The sequence below is a fragment of the Stegostoma tigrinum genome, chromosome 22, assembly GCF_030684315.1.
Source record: "Stegostoma tigrinum isolate sSteTig4 chromosome 22, sSteTig4.hap1, whole genome shotgun sequence".
In the NCBI taxonomy this organism is placed as follows: domain Eukaryota; kingdom Metazoa; phylum Chordata; class Chondrichthyes; order Orectolobiformes; family Stegostomatidae; genus Stegostoma; species Stegostoma tigrinum.
The window spans coordinates 44,139,475-44,161,314 of NC_081375.1; positions in this window are offsets into that span (position 1 = coordinate 44,139,475).

Sequence of the window (21,840 nt, forward strand, 5' to 3'; positions counted from 1 at the left end):
CAAAGATTCAGGTCAGCACCATTAAAGTTTCAGTTTCTGATGCAAGGTCATCAAGCAGAATTTTAACTCTTCCTCTCTTTCTCTTTCTGGCTCTCTTTCTCTCTCTCTCTCTTTCTCTCTCCTGAGGCTGCCTGACTTGCTGAGCTTTTCCATCATCTCTTCTTTCCACTAAAGGATACAAAATTAAACAGACGCCAGAAAAGAGAAAACTTCAACTGACAAATCTGAAATGGTCTGTTTGCAAGGGGAACGGTGGAAGTCCAGGGTATTACATTATTTTAAATGTTTATTTCCTCAAAATATTCATGAAACAACGTATGAACAGCACGAACACTGACGTCCCAAGAAAACAAGAGCCAAGGATCAGTTCGAGACCAGATAAGCTCAAAGGCCTAAATCAAAATATTTCCCAATATTAAATAGTATTTATCCCAAAGCACAGAGAATGTTTAACAAAAAATACAACGGTATACTGCCGAACCATAAAAGGTGCTCATTGAACACAGGAGATGCATCAGTGTAACAGCTTATTTTCAACAAATGGCACGCATGTAATGTAAAAGTTCATGTTTCGTCATTGGCAAACATGCCGTGTTGTCACGTTGTGCTGAACCATGGCAAATCTTGTACTAATTGCCCATAAGAATTCATTCTGAACTGCTGAAATGTACCTGGCAATACAGGCTTTCTTCAGATCATTGCATCATAGAAAGGATGAATGGGAAATGGAAAATAGAAATGTGCTATACAGTGTTGGAATGTATCGGAATGGGTTAAGGTTAAAAAAAACGAAAATGCACTAATATAACCAGCTGTGTTTGTAGTCAGAACCTGAAAATGGTGAGAAATAACTCACCTATAGGCAACTTCCTTGAATTAGGTAGTTGTACTGCAGGAATTTGTTATATAGTGGGTATATTTTCAGCCTTGAATGATTGAAGTTGAGGGTCTAGTTTGCTTTAATAAACATATGATCACAGATGCCAGCACAAAGATAACATGTCATTCTTCCCTCCATCAATCGATGAAGATGTAGAAGATGCAGCTGGTTCAGTTGCGATGTGAGGTCAGTCGCTTCATTTTCCAAATGAAATACAAGAGCTGGCACGGTGGGTATTTACAAAAAAAATTGCTTCTGGGATTTGGGCATCACTGGCAAGAGCAGCAATTATTTCCCATTCCTAACTGAAGTGAGCTGAGTGGGTTGCTATGCCATTTCAGAGGGACAGCCAGCATTTGCATCCCAATAATTTTTGAAACAGGTAATTTTCAGCAGGTAGTTTAGAGTTGAGGTAAATTCAATTGCGGATGTGGAGCCACACACAGCCAGGGTAAGTAAATATTGCAGATTTGCTTCCCTAAATAGCATTGTCAATTGGTTGAATCATTTTTTCATGACAAAATAACTGAGGCTCGATTTCATTTGTAGATTTTTAGTAAGTGATTGAATATAAATTCCATCAAATATTGTGATGTGTTTAATCTATACCTTTATTACAATAGTTCAGAAATCTGGGTTAGCTGGATCAGGTGAGATGTCCAAATTTCCTGAGACATCTGGATTATCTAGCAATTCTGGATCAGCTAGGACATCTGGAACATCTGGGATCACAGGGATATCTGGTGTAGCTGGGACATTGGAGTTAGCTGTGAATTCTGGATTATCTAGGATGTCTGGATTAGCTCAGACATTGGGGTTAGCTGGAAATTCTGGTTGGGTAGGATGTCGGGATTAGCTGGGAATTCTGGATTAACAGGGAATTCGAGGATGATGGGAATTCTGGGTGAGCTGTGATGTCTGGGTTACCTGTGGTCTCTGAATTAGCTGATATGTTTGGGTTAGCTGGGAATTCTGGATTTGCCAGGAATTCTGGATGGGCTGGAATTCTTCCGTAGCTGGTAATTCTGAATTAGCTGGGATATGTGGATTGCTGGGACATTCGTTTTGCTTGGATGTTTGTATTTGCTGGGATTTCTGGATTAATTCAGACTTGCAGATGAGCTGGAACATCTGCATTACCTTGGAATTCTGGATTAGTGTGGAATTCTGCAACAGTTGGAATATCTCGATTATCTGAGGTGTTACTGAGGCATAGAGTTGTACAGCACAAAAACAGGTCCTTCGGTCCAATTTGTCCATGCCCACCAGATATCCTAAATAAATCTCATCCCATTTTCTAGCATTTGTCCCATATACCTCTAAACCCTTCCTATTCACATACCTATCCTGATGTTTTTTAAATGTTGTAATTGTACCAGCCTCCACCACTTCCCCTGGCAGCTTGTTCCGTACTCACACCACCCTCTGCATGAAGAAGTTTCCCCTTAGGTCCCTATTATATCTTTCCCCTCCCCTCTCACCTTAAACCAATGTCCTCTAGTTTTGGACACCCCACCCCTGGGAAAAGACCTGGCCTATTTACCCTATCAATACCCCTCATGATTGTATAAGCCTCTTTAAGTTCACACCTCAGCCTCTGAAGCGAAAGGGAAAACTGCCCCAGCCTATTCAGCCTCACCTTTTGCTCAAACCCACCAGCCCTGGCATCAACATTGTTCAACTTTTCTGAACCCTATCATTTATATCATGTTATTTTTATTTGATCTATGTTATCAACGTTCATAGTAATGTATTACCAAATTCATCAAAACAAAACATAATTAAACTAGGGGGTGCAGCATGCTAGCTCAGTGGTTAGCACTGCTGTTTCACAATGCCAGGGACCTGAGTTCAATCCTACCCTCGGGCTACTGCTTGTGTGGAGTTTGCACATTCTACCTGTGTCAGCATGGTTTTTCTCCAGGTGCTCCGATTTCCTAACACAGTCCAAAGATATGGAGATCAGGTGGCTTGGCCATGCTAAATTACCCATTTTGTCCAGGGATGTGCAGGCTTGCTGAGTTAGGACAGACCTGAGGAGACATTTCTTCACCTAAAGAGTGGTGAATCTGTGGAATTCATTACCACAGAAGTAGCTGAGGCCAAGCCTTTGAATGTGTTCAAGAGGTGACTTGATATAGCACTTCGGGTAAATGGAACCAAAGTTTATGGAAAGAAAGCAAGATTAGGCTGTTGAGTTGAACAATCAGCCATGTGAAGAATGGGAAAGCAGGCTCAATGGGCCGAATAGCCTCCTCCTCTTCCTATCTTCTATGTCAGCCATGGGAAATGCAGGATTACAGGGTGGAGGATTGAGTCTGGGTGGGATGGTCTTCAGAGGATCGGAGTGGACTAGATGGGCCAAATGGCCTGCTTCCACAGATACTATGATTTTCAGACAACAAAACTGTTTATGAAACTAGACCAGTGAGAGTATGCTTATAAGCTAGAACATTTTGAATATCTACAAAATAGAAAAAAATCAAATTATTTCGCAAGACCATTGAACTACAATACATGTGGCTTTCAAATTGGGTGGTTTTAGTAACTCATTTTTACAGATGAAGTACATGCTTCCACACAACTGACAACACCAAAATAGAAATATTGCTTTACAAATAGACTTGATAACACTTTGATTTAATCAGTGAAAATGATGCATTTTTGAAATGTGCAATCAAACCCAATGGATTAGGCAATGTTTGCTGTTGGACTTCCATCCAGCAGCAAGTCTGTCCTGTTTAGAAGTTGGTGTAATGATCCATTCACATTAGCTAAGTTGATTAAAATCTTACCTCTTGATTCACAACCTTCCAAAGGATTACTAAATTGTATATGTTTCAGAAAAGATTTACTAAGATGTTGCACATAGAATCCCCACAGTCTGGAAACTGGCAATTCAGACCAACAAGTCCATACCGACCATCTGAAGAGCATCCCACCCAGAACCATCCCCCCAATTATCCCTGTAAGCCTACATTTCCCATGGCTAACCCACCTCGCCTGCACATCCCTGGACACTATGGGCAACTTATCATGGTCAATCCATGTAACCTGCACATTGCTGGACTCTGGGAGAAAGCGAAGCATCTGGTAAAAACCCACACAGAGAGTCGCCCAAGGTTGGAATCAAACCCAGGTCCCTAATGTTGCTGGGACTGGAGTGCTTGACTTATGAGGAGAGACTAAACAGACTGTGTAAGAGTTTGATGGGTGACTTTAAAGAGGTTTATAAAATCATGAGAGGCATAGATAATGTGAACAGCAAGGGTTATTTCCCTCGGGTAAGGGAGTTAAAATCTGTGGACCTGTTTTTTAGGGTGAGAGGAGAAAGTTTTCAAAAGGACATGAGCGGCAATGTTCTTACACAGCGATTGTATCATGTTTGGAATGAACTGCCAGGGGAAATGATGGATGCAGATATATTTATAACCTTTGAAAGACATTTGGATAGGAACATGAATAGGAAAGGTTTGGAAGGGTATGGGCCAAGTGCAGGCAGGTGGGATGAGTTTATTTTGGGAACATGGCTGGTGTGGACTGGTTGAACCGAAGCATATGTTTCTGTGCTGTATGACTCTGTGACTCGACAATTCCTATAACTCGCTGCATGATGTTTCAAAGAAGTAGAAATTCATGAGTCACTGGTTTTTGGGGCAATCCACTGAAGCCCCTGATACATGTACCAGATGCAAGAACTGACACTTGTTATTGAGGGTATGTCATGCTTCTTGTAGATGTTGTGATACAACTCTACTGTAGTGAATCCTTGTATTATGAAATTATCATTGTGGCAAACTGCTTCCCCTAATCTGTCCAGGATATTTGTCATTACTGTCTGAAAAATCTCTGGTGCACTCGTGATACCAATGAGTAATAGACCAAACAATTTCTCTCAAATGGCTCAATAAATATTGTACATAAATTCAATTCCTTATCTCAAAGAAACAAACTTTGTTGTGGCACTTCATCAAATATTTAAAATGAACCTACTTGCACCCTTGTTGTTGCAAGATGCGTTACCTCCTTAAAAACTCCAGTAGATTGGTTAATCATAATTTCCTTTTCACAAAACCATTTAATTTCAACCTGACTATCTTAATCTTATTTAAGAGTTCTGCGATAATGTCTTTAATTATAGTTTCTAACATTTTTCTCATGACAGATTTTAAGCTAACTAGCCTGAGGAAGGGTCACTGGAACTGAAACATGAACTCTGTCTTTTTCTTCACAGATGCTGACAGATCTGTTGAGCTTTTCCAGCAACTTCTGTTTTTGTTCCTGATTTACAGCATCTGCGGTTCTTTTGTTTTTTATATAGTATTTAACTCACTGCCACATCTCTTCTAGGCATGCCCACCTTGAAGAAGTTCTGCTCCTCTCTCTGACGGGATTTCCATTCCAACCTTTCTTCTTGCCTACCAACATTAATTTCAATGTCATTCCCGCTGTTTGACCAAGTATTTGCTAAAACTCATTTCCACAGCCATATCACGTTCCTCAGTGACTGCTTCCGGCTCAGATACATCTCATGTGGATTCCAACTGAAGTTTCATCCCTCATGTTTTGAATCCTTCCAGGTTCACAGATATATCCATGATGTTCAACATTCCATGGACAGCTGCTCTCGCCACATCCTGAGATCCACACTCAGTGCTATGCAACATCACATGCACACTCTCAACATTTCTCTCCAACAGCATCACAACACACTGGCTCAGGGCTTCACTCCGCCTCACTCCGGAATTCCACTTCATCCTCTGGTTCACTCACCAGGCTAATCAGAAATCTTTTCTTTTCCTTTCAGGCATCAAGGCCACAAGATGCAACAACTCAGAGATAACAAGGTGTAGAGCTGGATGAGCACAGCAGGCCAAGCAGCATTAGAGGAGCAGGAAAGCTGATGTTTCGGGTCTAGACTTTCTGAAGAAGGGTCTAGACCTGAAACATCAGCCTTCCTGCTCCTCTGATGCTGCTCGGCCTGCTGTGTTCATCCAGCTCTACACCTTGTTATCTCAGATTCTCCAGCGTTGGCAGTTTCTACTAACTCAGAGATACCCATGGCCCTCTGGAACCTTCCTCTCCTCCCCTTCCTTCTGACTCCATTTCCTCTCCCAATCCAACCTCCTGTTGCGCGTTCACCATTCCTCCTAACCTTCTGCTCTCTGATGCTGAACATTCTGTACTCAGCAAAGGCCTCAGCTTTATAACCTCTGTGTACCCAAGTTAATAAATTCTGGGCAAGACATGATGCCAAACTCTTCTTCCACCACCTTCGCCTCCGTGCCCATTTCTTTGGACAAAGGTCCTCTCCCCGTTCCACAGACCCCTTTGCCCAGTTCCAACTCTCTCCCTCCACCTGGACCCCTTCATCCGGCCTTTTATCTGCACTCAACCTGTTCATTGAGAACTGTCGATGTGATTTTGGTCACCTCAATTTCTCTGCCCCCCCCCCCCAACTAAATCCAACCTATCCCCCTCCAAACTGACTGCACTCCACGCACTCAGATCTAACCTTGACTTTGTTATTAAGCCTGCTGATAAGGATTGTGTTGTAGTTTGGCGTACTGACCTCTACCTTGCAGAGGCTGAGCGCCTGCTCTCAGATACCTCCTCCTACCTTCCTCTAGACCAGTACCCAACCATGGCACATCGGGCCATTGTATCTACTATGGTAATGGATCTCATTTCAGCTGGTGGCCTCCACCCCACTGCTTCCAAGCTGATAGTCCCCCAGCCCCACACAGCTCGCTTCTACCTCCTTCCAAAAATCCACAAGCAGGACTGTCCAGGCAGACATTGTTTCAGCCTGCTCCTACCCCACAGAACTCATCTCTTCCTACCTCGACTCAGTTTTCTCCCCCCGGCCCACTCCTTGCCCACCAACACCTCTGATTCCTCTGACACTTTACGCCAGTTTCAAAACCTCCAGTTTGCAGGCTCCAGCCACCTCCTCTTTACCATGGATATGCAATCCCATTACACGTCCATTCTCCATCAGGAGGGTCATAGGGCTCTCTGCTTCTTCCTGGAGCAAAACCCTGAACTATCCCCAGTCACCACCACACTCCTCTGCTTGGCTGGCTTGTCCTCACCCTCAACAACTTTTAACTCCTCTCATTTTCTTCAGATAAGAGGGTTCCCACATGGGCCCGAGTTATGCCTGTCTCTTCATGGGGTATGTGGAACATTCTTTGTTCCAGTCCTATTCCGTCCCCCACCCACAACTATTTCTCCAATATATTGATGATATCATCGGTGTTGGTTCCCTCTCTCGTCTGGAAATAGAAAAGTTCATCAATTTTGCTTCCAATTTCCACTCTGCCTTCACTTTCACCTGGTCTAACTCCGAATCCCCTCTTCCCTTCCTTGCCAACTCTGTTTCTATTTCTGGGAACAGCCTGGACATTAATATCCATTATAAACCCACTGAATCCCACAGCTACCTGGACTATACACCCTCACACCCCACTTCCTGTAAAGACTCCATCCCATTCTCTCAGTTCCTCCATCTCTGTCGCATATAGAACATAGAACATAGAAAAGTACAGCACAGTACAGGCCCTTCAGCCCACGATGTTGTGCCGTGGAATAATCCTAATCCAAAATTAAAATAATCGAACCTACATTCCCCTCAATTCATTGCTGTCCATGTGCATGTCCAGCAGTCACTTAAATGCCACTAATGACTCCGCTTCCACGACTACCACTGGCAAACTATTCCATGCGCTCACAACTCTCTGGGTGAAGAACCTCCCTCTGACATCTCCTCTATACCTTCCTCCTAACGCCTTAAAACTATGGCCCCTCATGGCAGTCAATCCTGCCCTGGGGAAAAGTCTCTGGCTATCGACTCTATCCATGCCTCTCATTACCTTGTACACCTCGATCAGGTCACCTCTCTTCCTCCTTCTCTCCAGAGAGAAAAGTCCGAGCTCAGTCAACCTCTCCTCATAAGACAAGCCCTCCAGTCCAGGCAGCATCCTGGTAAACTTCCTTTGCACCATCTCCAAAGCCTCCACATCTTTCCTATAATATGGCGACCAGAACTGGACACAATATTCCAAGTATGGTCTCACCAGGGTTTTGTAGAGCTGCAGCATAACCTCGTGGCTCTTAAACTCGATCCCCCTGTTAATGAAAGCCAAAACACCATATGCTTTCTTAACAACCTTATCCACCTGGGTGGCAACTTTGAGGGAGCTATGCACTTGAACACCAAGATCCCACTGTTCCTCCACACTGCCGAGAATCCTGCCTTTAATCCTATATTCAGCATTTAAGTTCACCCTTCCAAAATGCATCACTTCGCATTTATCCAGGTTGAACTCCATCTGCCATTTGTCAGCCCAGCTCTGCATTCTGTCAATGTCTCGCTGAAGCCTGCAATAGCCCTCGATACTATCAACGGCACCTCCAACCTTTGTGTCATCAGCAAATATACTGACCCACCCCTCAACCTCCTCATCCAAGTCATTTATAAAAACTACAAAGAGCAGAGGCCCAAGAACAGAGCCCTGCGGGACACCACTCAGCACTGACCTCCAGGCAGAATACTTACCATCTACAACCACTCTCTGCCTCCTGTCAGCCAACCAATTCTGAATCCAGACAGCCAAATCACCCTGTATCCCATACCTCCTGACTTTCTGAATGAGCCTGCCATGACGAACCTTATCAAATGCCTTGCTGAAGTCCATGTACACCACATCCACTGATCGACCCTCATCAACCTGTCTCGTGACTTCCTCAAAGATCTCAATAAGATTTGTAAGCCATGACCTGCCCCTCACAAAGCCATGCTGACTCCCTTTAATCACGCTATGCTTTTCCAAATAGTCATAAATCCTATCCCTCAGAATTCTTTCCGAAACCTTGCTGATCACAGACGTAAGACTGACTAGTCTGTAATTTCCAGGGATTTCCCTATTCCCTTTCTTGAAACGAGGAACAACATTTGCCTCCCTCCAATCTTCCAGTACGAATCCGTGGAGAGTGAGGATGCATATGTTCAGATGAGGCTAACTTCGACAAGGGAGCCTCTGAAATGTCCACACTCTTCCTCAACCTAGGATTCCCCAACTCCATTGTCAACAGAGTCCGCAATCAGATCTGACCCATTTCCCGCACTTCTGTTCTCACCCCTTCTCTTCCCACCTGCAACATCAATAGGGTTTCCCTGATCCTCACCTACCATCCCACCAGCATCCACATCCAGAAGATTATCAGACGCCATTTCAGTCACCTCCAGTGAAATGCCACCACCAGACAGATATTCCCCTCCCCTCCCTTGTCCGATTTCCATAGGGACCATTCCCTCCATGACACCCTGGTCTACTCTTTCTTCACCCCCAACACCTCCCCACAGCCCTACAGCACCTTCCCCTGTAACCGACGAAGATACAACACGTGGCCATTTACCTCCTCCGTCCCCACTATCCAAGTGCTCAAACGTATCTTCCAAGTGAAGCAACACTTCACCTGCACTTCCAAGAATCTAGTCTCCTGCATTTGCTGCTCACAATGTGGTCTCCTCTACATTGGGAAAGTGAAGCATCAACCTGGCGACCACTTCACAGAACATCTACGGCCTGCTCACAAAAAAGACCCTGAATTACCTGTTGCCTGCCACTTTAATGCACCACGCGGTTCCCTGGCCAACTTCTCTCTCCCTGGTTTGCAGCAGTGTTCTAGTGAAGCTCAATGCAAGCTGGACGAACAACACCTCATTTTCTGCTTGGGGACCCTGCAGCGCTCCAGACTCAATATCGAGTTCAATAATTATGGGGCCTAAACTCTCCCATGTCCTAGCCCCCTACCCCTTGCACAAGGCCTTGTTACCACATAGCCTGCCATTGGACACCACCAACTGTATGTCACTAACGGTCCCCATTAGCAACTAATCACCCTCCTTGCCAGATTGGTATCAACCCCTTTGTCTATCCAACTGCTCTTCTCTTTCTTCTGACTCTATCCTATTATTTACTCTCTATCACACCCACCTCTTTGTTTTCTGCTTAAAAACTGATGTTTTCCCAGCCACCATCAGTACTGAGGAAGGGTCGCCGGACCCGAAACATCAACCCTGATATTTTCTTCACTGATGCTGCCAGACTGCCGAGCTTTTCCAGCACATTTAGATTTTGTTCTTGTTTTTAGCCTGTAGTTTCCTGATTTCTGTCTCTGTCCCTTTTTGAATAAAGTAATTATTTTTACAATCTTCCAATCAATTTGGCTATCCCCAAATCATGGGAGTTTGAGAAAATTAAAGTCAATGCATGTACAAACTCATTGCCACTTCTTTTAAAACCCTGGGATGACTGGGATCCATCGAGACTGAGGCAATTGTCAACTGCCAGCTCCAATGATTTACTCATTACCATTTCTCTGGTGATTATGATTTTCATGAATTCCTCCCGAGCCCGTTCCATTTCCAGATTTATAGATGCTTTTCTGATGTCATCTCTATCTCCCACAGTGAAAACAGGTAGAAAATACCTCTCCAATTCATTTGTATTTCCTTATTTTCCTCTATTAATTCTCCACTCTCAATTTATTTAAGACAAATACTCATGTTGCTAAGTCTTTCCATCTTTGAATATTTATAGAAACTCTTACTATCTGCCTTAATATTTCTGGCAAGCTTTCTCTCATGTTCTAATTTTTCCTTCTATACTATTTGAGTCATTCAGTGCTTTTTAAAAAATATTCTGTTGAGTCCTTTGACTTGCCACCTGTCTATGTGGCTCCTCCTCTGAGTGTATACTGGCAATATCCCCTCTCCCCCATTTCCAAGATGGCAGCGTCAGTAAGCGTGAGTCCGTCCGCGCCAGTGGTTGTATCCTCCGTCCTTTCCTTATCTTTTCAGCCCTCGCTTCTTTTCTTTATCTTTTTCTTCATCTTTTTCCTGTCGGTGGCGGAAGACAAGTTGACATCGCGGTGGAGAGCAGCCGAAACAGGACTCCTGGTTGTGTGTATACTGGCAACATCCCCTCTCCCCCATTTCCAAGATGGCAGCACCAACAAGCTTTTGCGGTCCTGGGTGCGTCCACTCCAGTAGTTGCTTCCTCCCTTCTTTTTTTATTTCAGTCCTCACTTCTTTTCTTTCACTTATTCGTCATCTTTTTCCTGGCAGTGGCGCAGGAGAAGGCAACATCGCGGAGGAGAGCAGCCAAAGCGGGACTCCAGGTTGTAGTTGGCACGAAGTAGGGATTCCAGGCGTCGGTGAGGTGGCAGTGTCTGCAGAGTTGGGACTTCTCCTTGCTGGGTGAATGTAGGTTCAGCTAAGGACCAGGCACCAGTGGTCTGCTGGCCAGGTGAGCCCAATGATGAAGAGATGGCACCTGAAAAGTGGCGATTCCGAGGCTGGTGGTTCTGGTGCAGGTTGGAGTGGTGAGAGTGCAATTGTTGTTGGTCAGCCGGCTCAGGGCTCATGGTGGAGATGGTGGAATGGAGATGGACTTTCTTACAGATTTATCTTTTGTTTCTTATTTTTATTCTTAAAATATTCAAATAGTGCCGGATTGTGGTGATAGTTGAAACTTTTCACTGTATTTTACTGTGTTGTTCATTGTAGTGTACAAGTGACAATAAACCATCATTCATTCAATCATTCATCTCCTTGTGAGCATAGGGTAACCAGAGTGAGGCCAATATCCCTCTGCCACTATTGTCTTGCTGTTGGTGCTGATCACCAATGGCTGGAATGATAAGATACAGGCCTATGTGTACATCCAGAAAATACCGAGGATGATGGACGTGGCTCTTCATGGCAGATGCCAACCTGTCTGTGGAGGTGTCAGATGTTTATATGCCATGGGTAGCATGATACAAACAGCATTGGCGGAATTCTCCAATGTTTGAGTCAGTTTCCTTTCCTTTACTGATTAATGGGATGTAGGCATCACTGGCTAGGCAGCATTTAATGCCCATCCCTAATTGTCCAGAGGGCAGTTCAGAGTTAACCACATTGCAGTGGGGTCTGGACTTACTAAAACAGACCAAGTAAGGAAGGCAGTTCCTTCCCTAAATGACATTAATGAACTGGATGGGTTTTTTTTGACAATCAGCAATGGAACCACGTTCATCATTAGATTCTTAATTCTAGATATTTTATTTAATTCAGATTTCACCATCTGCTGTGGCAGGATTTGAACCCTGATCCACAAAACATTATCTGGGTCTCTGGATTAACGCACCAGCTATAATACCACAGGGTTTGCCCAGGGTGTCGAAAAAAAACTGTCTGTTACTACTTTCATTCTGTTTGGAACAGATCTTGACTGAGGAAAACCAAGAGGTTGTCTCTGAATACAATATATCCTGCTGAATGTTTGCAGTTCGTGACATCCTAAGAAATACTTTGACCAATAGCCATGGCTAGTGTCCAGCTTGGAGAAGAATTGAGCTCCTGTGAACTTGAGGTTTGGATATTGGACTCATTTTCAGCTGCTCTTGTTCTGGCTCTTAGTTGAACCTGGTTGGAAAAAAACATCATTGCAGACATCAGAAAAGGATGCAAAGTCAAAAGATTCCATTTTCCCCCACAAGGTTCTTCTAAACATTCAAATCTTAGCCAAAATTCCCTTCTATCTCTATAGTGAGGATTCTTATTCAGGCTCTTGGCTGCAACTGGTTTCTGTTTTTTGAAATTTCACAAATTCCATCAATGCTATTTTCCTTTCAGTGGTATCTCTTCCTGAGCCAATTTGTTTAACACTTGGGCTCCCACTCTCTAGCACTCCCGCACACAGGCTGACTGATCTTCCAGATTGTTTTTTCTCTCTGTGTCTGCGGACAACAACATGCTCTTTTTACCTTGTGTAAGGCCCACTTCTATTTCAATGTTTTAAAATTGGGAATTGACATTGTGAAGAATTGTATAAAAACCAATGGCTGCAGTTTTTAAAAGCAAGTAACCTGACACCCAGCGCAGGCTTGTATAAACATCGGTTTGTAGAAATAGTTATTGAAGTTTAGTTCGCAAACAATTTAGAGACAAGGGGGTGTATAAATGCAGCTTTTGTTAGCATGAAGAAGTTGAATGGCCTAAGGACTAGTGACCAGTGTTTAATGACAGGTAGAAGTTTGCTTACCAATAGCTGCGTGATTGATTCTCACGTAGCTGAACAACTTGGGGCTGGGGACAATTTACAGAGGGAGAAAAAGAGAGAAATGTTCCATTCTTGCCCACTCAAGAGTGGTCGCTCTGTTCTCTCCAGTCAAAGAAGAAAAACAATTTATCTTTCCTGCAATTGTTGTTGTAAGTTAAAATTTTAATTGATAAGTTACAGACTTTTCATAAGTGAACTGGCCAATTAGTCATAAAAACATAAGAAATAGGAGCAGGAGTCAGCCATCTGGCCCATTCAACATACTATGCCAGTCAATAAGATCATGGCTGATCTTTATTGTGGATTCAGCTTTACTTAGCCATCCATTCACTATAACCCTTTATCCCATTACTATTCAAAAATCTATCTATCTTTGCCTTAAAAACATTTAACGAGGTAGCCTTGACTGTTTCACAAGTCTGTGGGTGAAGCAGTTCTTCCTAAACTCAGTCTAAACATGCTCTCCTTTATTTTGAGGCTGTGCCCCCGGTTCTAGTTTCACCTGCCAGTGCTCCTATTTCATCTATTACCTTCATAATTTTATATGGTTCTATAAGATTTCCCTCCACCCCCATTCTTCTGAATTTCGATGACTATAGTCCAATTCTATTCAAGTTCCTCTTATAAGCCAACCCTCTCAATTCTGGAATCATCTAGTGAACCTCATCTGTAGCCCCTCCAGTGCCAACACATCCTTTCACAATTAAGGAGACTAAAACTGTTCACAGTACTCCAGATGTGGCCTCACTAGCACCCTATAAAGCTGCAGCGTAACCTCCCTATTGTTAAACTCCATCCCTCAAACAATGAAGGACAATATTCCATTTGCATCTATTACATTCCATTTGTATTCCTTAACAACTAGTAAAATCATCAGCGAAAGATGACTGAGCAATGTGCTCACCAGCAGAAGAGTGTAAAGATCATCACAGCAACAGAACCTGGGAACAAAAACAACAGGCTGTCTTTCCAGTTTTTTTCCCTCTGCCCAATGGCTTATTCTGCACATATGCCTATGTGTGTAGGGGGATTTGAGTTCTAATTAATAGTGTTATATGCTGACAGTTTCTAACTGTTTACCAGTAGCTACAGTCTAATTATTTGCCATAAATAGTAATTCTAATTGAGTACAGAAACTTAACCAGAAACTTTCTATCAATTTGGGTAAGGTGTTCAATAAGGTTCCTCATGGTAGACAGGTTAGCAAGGTTAGATTACACAGAATAATGGAGAACTAACTATTTACATACAGAACTGGCTCAAACATAGAAGACAGAGGGTGGTGGTGGAGGGTTGCCAATGTGACAGGGTGTGAACTATTAAGAGAGGTTGAATAGACTGGGGCTATTTTCCCTGGCATGTCAGACGACGAGGGTTGATTTCATAAACCTCACAGTGGTTTATAAAATTATGAGGGGCTTGCATTGGATAAATAGATAAGGTGGGGGAGTCCGAAACTGGAGGGCATATGTTTAAGGTGAGAGAGAAAAGATTTAAAAGGGATCTAACGGGCATACATGGAATGAGCTGCCAGAAGTAATGGTAGAGGCTGGTACAATTACAACATTTAAAAGGCATCTAGATGGGTATATGAATAGGAAGAGTTTAAATGTATATGGGCTAAATGCTGGCAAATGGGACTATATTTATTTAGGATATCTGGTCAGCACAGACACGTTTGACCAAAGGATCTGTTTATGTGCTGTATATCTATGACTCTGTGACTCTATAAACTGGGTCGGAAAGTTAGGGGAACTTTGCATACTTTGTAAAATCTTTAACTTTTGTGGTCACTCTGGGAAGACAGCAGGCTTGATTTCCAGCACAAAAACCGAAAGAACTGCAGATGCTGTAAATCAGGAACAAAAAACAGAAGTTGCTGGAAAAGCTCAGAAGGTTTGGCAGCATCTGTGAAGAAAAAAAAAGTCAGAGTTACTGTTTCGGGTCCGATTACCCTTCCTCAGAACTGTATCTTTGAATCTTTGGATCTTGACAGAGATCAGTTTCCTCTTTAGCCAGAGGTTAAATCCCAGAAGACTGGAGAGTAGCCAATGTTATTACTTTGTTTGAGAAGGACAGCAGGGATAATCCAAGATTTTATAGGCTGGAGAGCTTTACATCTGTGGTAGAGAAATTATCGGAGAAGATTCTGAGGGACAGAATTTACTCACATTTGGAAAACAGTGGAATGATTAGGGATAGTCAGTATGACTTTAATGTGGGTAAGGACTTGCCTCACAAATTTGATTGAGTTTTTGAGGATGTGATGAAGATGATTGATGTGGGAAGGGCAGTAGATAATGTCTACGTGGATTTTGCTAAAGCATTAGACAAGGTCGCTTATGGTAGGTTTCTCCAGAAGATCAAGTCACATGGGATCCATGGTGAGTTGGTAAGTTAACGTGGTCATAGAAGTCAGAGGGTAGTTAAGGAGGGATGTTTTTCTGACTGGAGGTCTGTGACCAGTGGTGATTTGCAGGATCAGTGCTGGTATCTCTGCTGTTTGTAATATATGTTAATGATTTGGATAAAAATATAGGTGGCTTGATTAGTAAATTTGCAGGCAACATGAAAATTGGTGAAATTGTAGATAGTGATGAAGGTTGTCAATGGATACAGCACAGTATAGATCAGTTGGAAAGTTAGGCAGAGAAATGGCAGATGAAATTTAACCTGCCCATGTGTGATCTGATACATTTTGGGAGGCCAATGCAAGAAGAAGGTATATAGTAAATGGGAGGACCATTAGGAGCATTGATATGCTGAGGGATCTTAGGATCAAGTTCATAGCTCCCTGAACATTGCAACACAAGTGGATAAAGTGGTAAAGATGTTCGGCGTGCTTGCCTTCATCAGTTGGAGCATTCAGTATAAAAAAGTTGGCTAATTATGTTGCAGTTGTATATGACTTTATTTGCCCATATTTCAAGTACTGTGATCGCCACACTGTAGGAAAGGATATGGAAGCCTTGAAGAGGGTGCAAAAGAGCTTTACCAGGATGTTGCCTGAATTGGAGTGTACTAGCAGTTAGGAGAGGTTGGACAAACTTGGATTTTGTTAGAGCATCAGAGGCTGAGGGGTGACCTGGTCAAAATGTATAAAATTATGAGAGGCATAGAGAGGGTGGATAGTTGGAGTCTTTTTCCTGGAGGGTGTAAATGTCAAATACGAGGGGCCATGGGTTTAAGATGAGAGGAAAAAAAGCTCAATGGAGATGTGTGAGGAAAGGCTTTTACTCCAAGGATGGTGGGTGCCTGGAATGTGCCACTAGGGAAGGTTGTAGAAGCAGATAAAATAGCAAAGTTTAAGAGGTACTGAGACACATATATGAACAGGTGGGAGAGAGAGAGATATGGGCTATGTGCAAACAAATGGGATTAATCTAGAATGACATGATGGTTGGGATAGACGTGGTGGTCCAAAGGGCTAGTTCCTTTGCTCTATTAAGCTGAAGTAGAAGCTGCAAGCTCAATGGGCTGCTAAGGGAGAGAAGGAAAATACATAAACTTCTGCTCCTTTGTAATTGGCTCCTCCCATCAGTACAACATTCTGTGTGCCTGCTTCATAGTCTTATAGAAATACATACACAATTCTCTTTCAAGCCCACAGCCATTCACAGGCCTGAGCCAAATTAATATGGAATGTGGTCCCCCATCTACAATAATTTACATTAATGCAATGTTACCTATACAAAATTCCACTGTTTCACCATGGAATGTGAAAATGAATGCTATAGCATTGAGGAGTTTGAGTAAGAATGGGTGTATAAATTAAATGAAAAGGCAGAGTGCCTGAAGAAGAGAGTTCCAGAGAACAGGGTGGAGGCTGTTGACTGCTTACCACCAATGGAGATGGGGTTATCTGAGGTACAGTGCTGAATGAAGGAGTAGAGTCATACGGTCAATGTATGGGAGAATTACAAAGGACTGAGGAGGCTGTGAATGATGTAAGCTATGACATGGGCTTGAAGACAAGTAGAAAAATTCCAACACTTGAATAACTGAGGTAGGAGTGACAGTAGGAACATTTTCTTAGGTGCAACTAAGCCATATTGGTAATGTACGCTTTGAAACATACACCAGAGGAGCCATGTCTTTCTGCATCATGGTAGTTCCTTCCAAGTAAGAAGAAAATAAATAGTAGAAAATAACATTGCACAGGTACTTCTTTCTCTCTCTTGCTGTCAATACAGAGCCCCATCTTCTCCAATTTGAACTTTAGTCTGAAGCCTAAGCTGAATCCAGATTGTAATAAAGACACCAAAGATGATTCTACTCAGTTTGGATTTTGCCACCTTACTAGAATGTGCATAGCTTAAAATTTAATTGGTGTATACTGTTCATTATCTTTCATTGAATCTGTCTCACGATGAAAAATGCAGCATAAACAGGTCAGCTCTGATCTTTATCAGTTACTGGCTACGTATTAGAGTTGACTTACATGCCAATATAAACTGGACAAAGTGTTTACAAGGTTAGAGTCAAGTCTTGTTTATATTCTTTAGGGCCCATGGGACTTCATCAAGTTTGAATAAGGATAAACTGAACTGACAACCATTCCCCAGAGCTGACACAAAGCTCTGTGCTCAGTCAGTTCATACACTGTTAGGTAAGAAATTTGACATATATTTATACTTCAAGAGACTTGTGTAGTCAGCATTAATTTTAGCAAAGCTGATGCTTGTGGAAATTGGTATTAGATGAGAACAAAAGTCAGGAAATGGAATTGGGAGGCTAGAGGTGACATTTTCAGGATAAGTTTGCGTTTTCTGTCCCATGTAAGATAAATACCTTGACGCTAATGCTCTGTCATTAATTCAAGGTCTACTGACATCCTTTATAATGGTGACTGTAATAACCTACCCTCACTGTTTTCATCCTGTCTGCAACATTTGATAGCATTGACCATACCAGCTTATCTCTAAAGTCAGCTATCCAGCTGTATGGACTTAACTTGATCCCATTCTCACTTCCCCAGATATGGTCAGATAATTACCTGCAATTGTTTTGCTTATCACTCCCACATCAATACACCTGGAGCCCTCCAAGTATACGCTCCCTCTTTTATCTCAACAAGACACTACTAAAAACATAATGCTTTAACACTTGCACTGTCTGAGATTTGTCACTCTGTTTTCTGGCATCATTGTTTTTTGATGACCGGTCCATGCCTAACAGCCCCACCCAACTTCCAGGGTCAATGGTCTCCACTGCCAAGCTGTCCCCCTCCGTCTAATCTGTGGAACAACAGGGTGCAATAAGATATAGTGAAAAAGAGAGAAATATTACAACTTATTTAGGCTGCTTTGATGGCATATGTAACAATGCTTCATACATGACTCTCACCTTATGTATTTCAATCATACACATGATTATTAGCCTGTCTGTGTAGGAATGAAACACATTATTGCAGCATCTGGTATCTCTTTACGGCCACAGATGAAACTCCAAGGATGAAAGAGTGCACTGAGAGCCTACTGCACCATCTGAATGCCAGGAAACACGGTGTATCCATGACAGGGGGACGAGATGACATGACTCCTCTTTCAACATCCTTAATGTTTCCCTCTCTCTGTCCACAAAAATGTAGCTGTCCAACAGTGGTTATGCCATGGAGGGGCAAGATACAGAGAGGGTCTACACTGATGGATGTCCAGGCGATGAGGCAGCCTGTGTCCTGTATAGTTTGTGACCCACATTCTTTCTGGTGTCTGCTGTAAGCTCCTCCCTCACAGGTAGACTGACTTACCTGCCCACTCTGAGTGACTCACAGCTGCTTTCTCAGCCAGTGGCGTCTAGCTTCGACCTAACTATGACCTGCTTCAGGACACAATGCAACAATGTTGGAGAACAGAAAGACAGTGCTGCCATTCTCTTGTAGGCAGCTGGAAGTCTTGCTGGAAGAAGTGTTGCGGAGGAGGGCAGTCCTCTTACAGAAGGACCTGCAGGGGAGACTAAACTACCAGACCCTGGCAGCCTGGTTTGGAGTCACCATTCAGGTCACTAAGACCCCAATGGCTTGGAGGAACAACCAGCAATACTGTAAGAAGGTCAATGACATTCCCCACTCTGCCAGGATGTGTGCCACACTCTTTTATGTGGTCCATCCACCTCTCATCAAGGTTCTCAGTTTTCCACCCTTGCCAGCAACATTTTCTCTCACTTGATCTCAACCACCCCAACCCCTGACAATTCTAGAAGCCCCTTGCGCTGCCTTCTCAATATGTCAGATCACCTCACCATCTTTCAACCATGGTATCACCTTTACCGTCCCTGCCACTCACTTTTAGCTCGTTCAATTTCCCCCCCTTTCATTTGCTTCAGGAGCTAACAGCCCACAGTAAGAGCAGCCAGACTTGTGGAGGTTTGACTGACGTCAGACTCCTCAACATTTTTTAAAAATTAATTTATGGATCAGGGCATTATTGGCCAGGCCAGCATTTATTGCCCATCCCTTTTTGTCTAGACAACGGTTTTAGAGTCAACTATGTTGCTGTGGGTCTAGAGTCACATGTAGGCCCGACTAAGTAAAGAAAGCAGTTTCTCTCCCGAAAGAGAAATTGGTGAACCAGATAGGTTTTTCGACACAAAAACAAAGTTGCTGGAAAAGCTCAACAGGTCTGGCAGCATCTGTGAAGGAGAAAACAGAATTAATGTTTCAGGTCCAGTGACCCTTCCTCAGAACTGACATTGGAGGGGAAAATGTCAGTTTATTTGCAGAAAATAGGGAGGTGGGTGGGGTAGGGAGTGAACAATAGGATAGAGCCCAAAGAGAGAGAAAGACAGTTGGACAGACAAAGGAGTTGCTAACAATCAGGCTGGGGGGTGGGGGGGTGAATAATTGTTAATGGGGACTGTTAGTGACTAACAACAGTGGGGGGTGTGGAGTGGCAGGCTATGTGGTAACAAGGCCTGGCGTGTGGGGTGGGGGGCTGGGACATGGGGGAGTTTAGGCCCTAAAATTATTGAACTCAATATTGAATCTGGAGGACTGTAGGGTCCCCAAGTAGAAAATGAGATGTTGTTCCTCAAGCTTGCGCTGGGCTTCACTGGAACACTGTAGCAAGCTGGGGACCGAGATGTTGGCCAGGGAGCAAGGTGGTGCATTGATGTGGCAGGCAACAGGTAGTTCAGGGTCTTTGTTGCGAGCAGAACGTAGATGTGCTGCAAAGTGGTTGCCAAGTCTACACTTAATTTCCCCAGTGTAGAGGAGACCACATTGTGAGCAGCGAATGCAGTAGACTAGGTTCTTGGAAGTGCAGGTGAAGTGTTGCTTCGCCTGGAAGGTATGTTTGGGCCCTTGGATACTGGGGAGGGTGGAGTTAAATGAACAGGCGTTGCACCTTCGCCAGTTACAGAGGAAGGTGCTATAGGGCTGTGGGGAGGTGTTGGGGGTGAAAGAGGTATGGATCAGGGCGCCCTGGAGGGAACGGTCCCAGTGGAAGGTGGACAGGGGAGGGGAGGGGAATATGTGTCTGGTGGTGGCATCTTGCTGGAGGTGGTGGAAATGGCGTCTGATGATCTTCTGGATATGGATGCTTGTGGGATGGTAGGTGACGATAAGGGGGACCCTATCTCTGTTGCGTGAGGGAAGAGGAGGGGTGAGGGCAGAAGTGCAGGAGGTGTTTTGGACTGGATTGAGATCCTTGTCGACAATGGAGCTGGGGAATCCTCGGTTGAGGAAGAATGTGGACATTTTGGAGTCTCCCTTGTCAAAGTTGGTCTCATCTGAACATATGCGACAGAGAAGGAAGAACTGAGAGAATGGGATCGATGTTTTTCCAACAATGGATTCACGGTCATCGGTGGACTTTGAGTTCCAGATTTTTTAATTGAATTCAAATTCCATCATCTGATACAGTGAGATTCAAACCCCAGTTCCCAGAATATATCTGGATTAATAGTCAAGTGATAATACCACTCAGCCATCACCTCCCATGCCCCTCCACAATTGCCCAAATGTCAAAGAGTCACCACATTGTTACTGAACTGGAGTCACATGGATTTCACAAGTAAGGTCAGCCAATTGGACATAGCAGGAACTGTAGATGCTGGAGTCAGAGTCAATACAGTGTGGATTTGGAGGAACACAACAGAGGGGCAGGAAAGTCAGCATTTCAGGTCAATATCATTTCCTAAACGACTTTATTGAGCCTAATGGGATTTTACTGGCAATTGATAATGGCTTCATTGTCATCATTCGACTCTTAATTCTAGGCTTTTTTTGATTGAATTCAAATTCCACATTCTGCGATGGTGGTATTTGAATTCAGGCTCCGAGAACATTGTGCTGTTCTCTGGATTAATGGTCCAGTGATCATATAAGTAGGCCATCGTCTCCTCTAATCCCCAGAATCCTGGCCCTTTTCAGAGAAGTCCAAGACCACCCCTGCAGGAATGCAGAGATATTCAAGTCTTGCCAACCAAGTAATTGCCATTCTTCATCCATGGCAACTCTTGCCCTGAAGTCAATGTCATTCATTGCACACCACTTTCTAACCATTGGATGGGATACCTTTTCATTTATTTTTGTCGTACAGGTACGGGCAGGTTCCCATGACTCCTGCAGAGAAATGGTCTGTTCCACCAAAAATCACCTCCTTGACCTCTGAGGATGGAAGTACCTTGGTCTCATGGAAAGCTTTGACAAGGCTCCCTTTTGCAACCCCACCTGCCCAGACACTGATACCTGAGACCAGAAGACCAAAAGATATAGGAGCAGAGATTGGGCCATTCAGCCCATCGAGTATTCTCTGCCATTCAATCATGGCTGATACGTTTCTCAACACCATTCTCCTGCTTTCTCCCCATAACTCTTGATCTCCTTGATAATCAAGCGCCTATCTA